Source organism: Argentina anserina, chromosome 6 (assembly GCF_933775445.1).
Source record: "Argentina anserina chromosome 6, drPotAnse1.1, whole genome shotgun sequence".
In the NCBI taxonomy this organism is placed as follows: domain Eukaryota; kingdom Viridiplantae; phylum Streptophyta; class Magnoliopsida; order Rosales; family Rosaceae; genus Argentina; species Argentina anserina.
This window is the reverse complement of record NC_065877.1, coordinates 30,608,044-30,615,981: the sequence shown is the minus strand read 5'-3', so window position 1 is coordinate 30,615,981 and position 7,938 is coordinate 30,608,044. Positions and strand designations below refer to the sequence as shown.

The 7,938-nt window shown below is 37.4% G+C and overlaps 1 pseudogene; it reads left to right on the top strand.

The window, feature by feature from the left end:
- The first annotated feature begins 1,907 nt into the window (after nt 1-1,907).
- LOC126797268 (probable cinnamyl alcohol dehydrogenase 1) lies at nt 1,908-4,571 on the top strand (annotated as a pseudogene).
- The last annotated feature ends 3,367 nt before the right edge of the window (nt 4,572-7,938 follow it).

The window sequence follows — 7,938 nt, the reverse complement described above, 5'->3', positions numbered from 1 at the left end:
GAAATACGTATTTAATATTTATACGTACAGAAATACGTATTAATTGAGTATTGTACAGTAACCGTGAATAGTGAACAGTAACTTCGTATAAACCAAAATTGCTGAACAGTAACCGTATATTACTGTTTTGGCATTTAAAGGTTTACGAAACGATTCTAAATGCTGGTTTTTATCTTTTTAAGGTGATCGCTAAATCGAGGAAATGGATTATTATCGGAAATTGAGGATTACGCTCAAGTCAGTAAGGTGAGTAAAATCTCACTGATTTACGAATCTACCCTCGCGGTGATTCAACATTTTTGCAAGTGTGTTTATTAGATGAATTACAACATGTATATAATTTAGTGAGCTACATATATACAGTATAAATGGTAATAAGTACATATATATATATAGTTCATTAAATTACTTACTGTTATTAATTCATTGAAAATAGTCATTTCGGTGACAGAAAAATTGTGCATGTGTATGTGATTTCAATGGTACGATATGATGTGAGATTATCGTACGTAATTTTTCAGGTGTTTATGAAATATGACATGTATAGGATATAGTGGACTATGTATATGCGGTATAAATGGTAAATAAATACGAATATATATAGTTTGCTATATAATATACTGTTATGATTTTTATTATGGATATATTGTGAAAGTTTTAAAACGTACAATATGATGAGTGATTATTGTACATGATTTTATCACGGAAAATGTGAAATATTGTGATTTGTCTTCGGACGTGATGTGTGGTACAATATGATGTGAGATTATTGTACATGTGATTTTATCACGGAAAATGTGAAATATTGTGATTTGTCTTCGGACGTGATTTGTGGTACAATATGATGTGAGATTATTGTACATGTGAGGCAAGTCGGAACCTAGCCTTTGGCCGGGCGAAAGTTACGATACAGTTAGAGCTCTAGTCTGTCTGCCATAGTACTGCATGGAGGTAACGGGTGGTTATCTGATCATGGGTACTCAGCTTGTTTGGATGTTGGGTGGCGGGTGGTTACCCAACATCAGCGGTATACTAAGTGAGGGGTAACGGATGTGTACCAGCGCTCATTAGTTACCATTTTGTGAAAGTTTTTGAGTAACCAGATGGGTTGCTCGTTTTCTCATGATTTTCATTATGCTGTGTTGATGTGGAGTTGTGTCTTTTATGAGACGAGAGTTATTTTAATATTTTACTCATACGAGCTGTAAAGCTTACCGGGTTTGTGTTGCAATCCCGGTGCACCAATTACAATGGTGTAGGGGATACTTCCGCAGGTGCTGAGTAGTGGTGATTGAGTGACGACTCCGAAGACTCGAAGTCGATCGCATCCAGTCGTGGTGAGGTTCCAGCGTGGATTGTGTGTGTGATTTGGTGTGATTTTATTTGTGAGGTTGTGAGGATTATACAATTCCATTTGTTATATGTTGAATTATCATTTGGGTTTGTAATAATCGGCTTGACTGAGTTATATTTTAAACTCAGATGTGATCCGCTGTTACGCTTTAATGATTTCGATTTATTTGAGATTATTTGGTGTTTAACGACTTTAGAATTTTGAGTTTTTAAGCTCGAAATTTCGGGGTCGTTACATTTTAGTTTGGTCATCTAACTATATTATTCGTGTTTCATATTGGTCATTCAGTTTATTTTCACCATTTTCTTTATTAACTCGAATGATAATTCGGATACTAAAGCAATCAAACGACAATTTTTTTTCTTTAGCACACCAATTTATTTATTTTCTTATTGGAATGACAAATATAACCCTCTATATTAGGATTTCAGTTTCAATAACAGAGAAAATATACAAAATGACAAATGTGACGACATACGGATAGTATAGTTGGATGACCAAAATGAAGTTTTTGAAAATTCGATCACTAAAGTGCCGACCGAAATATATAACAATGACCAAAGTGATATTTCTACGTACAAACTTAGCTAGCTCAGATCTTCCTCGTCTGATTTTTGGTTAATCTGAGCCTTCTTCATCATCTTCCAATTAACTTTTACTACTTCGATTGAGCAATGAACTCGGACATTGGTACAGCAAGTAGAATTGGGAACTCTGGAACTGCTTGGGATGGGCTGCAAGGGATGCTTCCGGAATCCTATCGCCTTACAAATTTAACCGAAGGTATGCAACTATATATATATATGCATGAATACATCCTCAAATCTCCATCATATCTTAAGAGTACGTACGTACGTTGCATATACTAAAACTAGCTATGATACCTATGAGCTACATTCACCAAATATGTTCACCAAAATTATGCGATGAGAGTACTCTCTAGCTCGCTGTACATCAGTACATGTGTTGGTCTGAAGATCGATGTTGTTATAGAATTATATATACTTGTTTTAGCAGGCATCTTGAAAAGAAATAATTGCATAATCACATTAAAACATTGGACAGTGTAGCTTAATTTGTTAATTTGCTAGCTAAACTCGAATACTATATATTTTCATTAGGGATGTTCGAGTTGATGACGTATCCATACAGATCACACACTGCAGAGTTTGTTATGCTGAGGTAATTTGGCCGACGAACAAGTTTGGAGATGCAACCTATCCTATGGTGCCTGGGTGAGTGCATATATCATACATACGTATACATTCATGTGGTTTTGTTGACTTCGTATCCAGTAAATATAAAGGAGTCGATTATTCTACATCATTTATATCAACAACAGGCATGAGATAGTTGGCATTGTGCAAGAGGTTGGTCCAAATGCTCATTGCTTCAAAGTTGGCGATCCTGTTGGAGTTGGGACTCAAACCAATTCGTGTAGAGATTGAGTATTGTAACGATGGCTTAGAAGTTTACTGTGATAGAGGAGCAGTTTACACATACAGCCATTTTGATTATGACGGTACAATTACTCATGGAGGATTCTCCACTTTTATTGTCGTTCATGAAAAACTAACACTACTTATGAGTGTCGCTTAATTGATGAGGGACAAGCTTGAAAGTTATTCTTAATTTATTGGTCACTCAGTATATATAGGTACTGCTTCAAAATACCAGATGACTATCCATTTGCGTCAGCAGCACCACTGCTTTGTGCCGGCATTACTGTTTATTACTCTTCCATGATGGACTATAAGATGAACAACCCTGCTAAAACCCTAGGGATCATCGGCCTCGGCGGTCTTGGTCACATGGATGTGAAATTCGGCAAGGCCTTCGGACTTAAGGTTACCGTTTTCAGTAGGCGCGGATCTAGCTAGGTGGGTTTGTGGGGGGACTCAAGTCTCTCCAAGAATTTGGGAAATAATTAATTAAGTATAAACACTTTGATCAATTCCAAAAATTTCTCTTTGCAATCGACTAAACTTATAGTAATTATGAATAGATTGCTATTTTCACATCAACAAGGTATACATTTTTATACATTATAGTTAAATATTTTATACACTACAAATTTCTATCACTTCGGTCGTTGAGGAAAAAAAATTCAAATCCTCTAAGTTGTGAATTTTGAATCCACCACAGTTTTCAGCACAAGTATGTCGAAGAAAGACGAAGCTCTGACTCTACTTGGGGCATACCATTCGTGTTCTCATCCGACCATGACCAGATAGTAATATAACTCGAAACCAACACAAAAGTCTCATGTAGACCCAACTAGTATACAGTAAAACCTCTATGAGCTCGGGACTGAGAAAATTATTATTTTAGTGATATATTAATATATCGATAATTTATGATTAATTAATAGCTTATTAATTTATTAAAGTATAATAAATATATATTTTTTACTTTTTCAAAGAAAAAAATTGTTACTTTTTGTTCATGCACCACATTGTTGGATTTACACGGACATCGTTGTTCAAAATATTATATTGTCTGATGTATTGTATTATTTTATTTGATGATAATTAAATTAACCAAAGTTTTCAATGAAATTCTCATAAATGTAAAATTTATTATATAAATTATGTCATTATTAATATATATATATATATATACAATATGGTCTATATGAATTCTTAAATTTATCTTATCTTACAAATTTAGCGAAATATTAATTTAGCACGTTAGTCCCGAGTCGGGTGTGGTAAAAAATATTATTTTAGCGATATTATTAATTAATCTAATATTAATTTAACGAGGTTCTATTGTATTACACATAAGAACAATAATTAACCTTAATCCTTTATGCATGCAATGACCAATTCATTGGACTTTATTATTGATACAGCATCTGGAGATCAGTCGATCGAGTTATACATGTCATTACTGAAGACTGCTGGTGTTTTTTTCCTTGTTGGTGTCCCAAGTTAAATCAAATTGAGTTCTTTAAACCTTGTTACATGTACATGTTTTAGCCTTTCATTTTACATGAGCGCATAATTTTGCATATAAATTAAAGAGTTCAATCACAACAGGAGGAACAAAACAAACACAAGAATTGAAATGATCGACTTTTGTGCTACTCACAAGATATATCCGAATGTAGAAGTTATTCCAATTCAGTATGTGAATGAAGCTGTAGAGATAATAATAAAGAAGGATGTCGATCAAGTACCAGTTTGTGGTGGATATTGAAAACTCCCTGAAATGAATGGCTATTGAGGGTTTTTAAATAGTTTTCGTTCTTGAATGATTGGACTCGATCAGTACGTAGGCCTATATGGTCCTTTGGTCTTTATCATCATTTGCAAATGGATTAAATAGTTACGGGTGGCTTTGTGGTTTCTACTTTGAGATACCGGCGATCAACTAGCCTTACACCCGCACAATGCACTTGTTACCGATGAATAGAAGAAAGACGAGAAAGTTTTGTCACCGCCTTCTTTCACTTTGTTTTATGTATCTTCTCATATGAGAATCCTTTTACTTATACTAGCAATTTGAGGGAAAGACGGAGCGCTTTAAGTTGATCGATCGATCGATCCACCAACACATGCTTTTCGGCTCTTTCACCCCTACATGTATCTGAACGTCAACAAATTGCATAGGGCTTTTCCGCCGTCTGCTTTCACCAACTTACATATATAATTGTATTTTCTTCTAGATGAAGTTAGGTTGATTATCTCAAAAGAAAATGACAACTTGTAACGTACTTATTAAAAGAGAAAGAAGGCAGACTTTATTCTTGTAGCTAGAGAGCACATATATAAATAGATTGGCTGCTTATTTTGATTCCATCCTATGCTCCTTTTATTGTACTAGTCGACCCCATTTGGGTTGCATGCCTTTGCCTTCGATCTAGTATTACTGACACGCACGGGTGGCCGGACCTAAATAATTCCTTCATTCATATATGCCTGTCTCTATAAGCTTAGCTTAGCTAGGTCAAGCCCCCACGGGCAATGATTCTCTTCCGATCATCATCTTTCGTAGGACCACATGGCCTGCACGTGCATCACCATTCCACCACATTTGACATCATCACCTGTTCGATCACCTACCTAGCCGGCCAGCCGGCCATTGCTCTTTCCACTGCGACCGACCTCGATCACTTTGTTTCTGTTAATAGTTATCTGAAACTATACATTAGAGTTTGCTTTTCGATCTAATCTTGTAACTCCATGACAAATTTACCGAGAATGACGCAACTGCAAAAAATTCCAGAGCCCTATGAATTGTATGAGAATATGAGAAGCGATCGACACACTAGTATATTTAAGTGTTTGGACCGAAGACGCATGGCTGGACCTAAGATTTCGAGACCTGAGGTGAGCTCCAAGAGTGGTGCTCTCTAATGATCGTACGAGAATGAAAATCCAATGACAACTATTGTGTTGCCATTTCTTATCCGAAGGGCTGATAATTAAGTTCTTAACATTTGGTACCTGAGGGGCTGGTGCCTCGTTGGCCTCACCTCAAGTACGGGCATGCGGAGACGATATCATGAATAATATTTTCTGGTGTTTAAATCCACCCAAAATTACCAGTTCCCTTTTGATCGACAAATTACTTTGTTACAAAACTTGCTATATGATTCATTATGGATCTAGTTCGCCCATACCATGTGTATGATCAATACGTTAAAGTACTGCGAGGACTTTACTATTATGGATATCAGTATATGCATGCGCGCGGGGAATATATTGATTCTCCATAACAATACAGAGTAAAATGTTCCATGCACATATATATATATATATATATATATCCCTGCACATGCAGTGACATGATCGATATGATGTAGACGTACGACGTGATCGATCAGTTCTACTGTTTATTTTTACTTAGCAGGATCGATGGAGGAAGAGATCAAGATAAGACAAGTAGACATGGGACAAGAATAGAGTCAAAACTATCGAACCGTTTTTAAAGAAGAGTAAGAAGAAACCAATTCATGGCTAAAAATTAATCCTAAAATGAATCGAACCATGGGACAATGGGATCCCTGGAACAATATGCGATTTTAGTCGCTCGTTTCATTTACAAATCATTAACGCAGGACGGAGATACGTATGGGCTTTGAAGTGACTATGGCAACCCCTAATTTTTAGATTTTATATGTAATTCATATTTTCAGTTAGTGATATTAAATTTTATCTTCATATACTATATACTCTTTGCGCTCCTCACATTTATCTTTTCATTTAAAAAAAAATTATTACACATTAATGTTTATTATGCATCTCGATATCATGCAGTCATCATTACATTATGAGTGATGTTATAAAAATAACATCAATTGTAAGCCACACAATCTCGTATACATAACATATATAAAATGCACCACAGACAAACCCGCAAATATTAGCCTCTCCTCATGTATACATGCACGTGACACTAATATTTAAAAAAATGTGGAACAAATAAAATTATCAAATACTTTAGCAGTGCTCTGCTAGGTTTGGGCGTGCGGCGGCTTCTCCATTGGTTTCCCGTCCACTCCGGCACCGCCTCTTCTCCTCGATTGGCGTCCCCTTCGACCTTAGTGTCGTTCACAATCAGTTCGACTCTTGTCGATTGATGTTTCCAAGAGTGGTCAAAGTTGGCTTCACAATTTGGATCATTCTTTGGGGTTCAAAGGCTGCCTTTGGGTGGCTGTGAGTGGTGGAGGGAACAAAGGTTTGTTGTGTATGGTGTTGGTAGATCAGAGAATTTTTCGATTGGGATGTGACGACGTCAGAGGAAAACTTCAACTTGAACTCTTCAAGTGACTGATATGGGACCCGACTTCAGCCCCTTGGTTTTCAGCGACAGGTGGCGTCGGGAAACATGATCTGGTGGTGGTGTGATATGTGATCTGGTCATGGTTGTGGCCGATTAGGCTTAGGTGCACCTGTGCGGGGTTGTTGTGACCAGATCGGGTTGCTGGGGTTTCTTTCCGCGTTGCATCTTACTCTCTCATCATGTTCAAGGGTGGTTCGGCGATGCAGGGTGGTCCTTGGCGAGGTGGGGCTATCGTCTTAGGTTGATGGTGTCAGTTGCCGGTGAGTATGACGCAGGTGGTGGCCGCCAGTTGGAAGCATGGGTTTCCATGGATTGTAGATCTGGGTTGGGTGTCCATAGTGGTTTTGGGTGCTCCAAGTTGGGCTTTGGTCAATTTGGACATGTTGATGCTTGGTCTTTGAGGCCCATTCACTGCTGGGCTCGGGTTTAGGACCCTGGTGGTTGGCATTTGTGGGCTTCTGTTTGCCCAATTCCTTGGTTCTGGTTACTGGGAGTTTTGTTGCTAACGTCACGAGGGAACGTCTCGAGGTTGTACGGTTACATATACGTATCTCGAGGGGAGTACGTCCGTAGTCACCTTTGTGTTTCTCGGGTCACATCTTGTGTTCCTTTCACACCATTTAGAGCGGTCCTATTACGGTTACTGTTACGATTCTGGCTACTGATTTTTCTCAAAACTATCACTGTTTTAATTTATGCAGTGCAACGATGTTGTGCGACATTTGGTTCTCTGGTTATAGTCACATTGAGTCGTTCGTATGGGTCTTGTTATCTTTTATTGCTTTTACAAATGC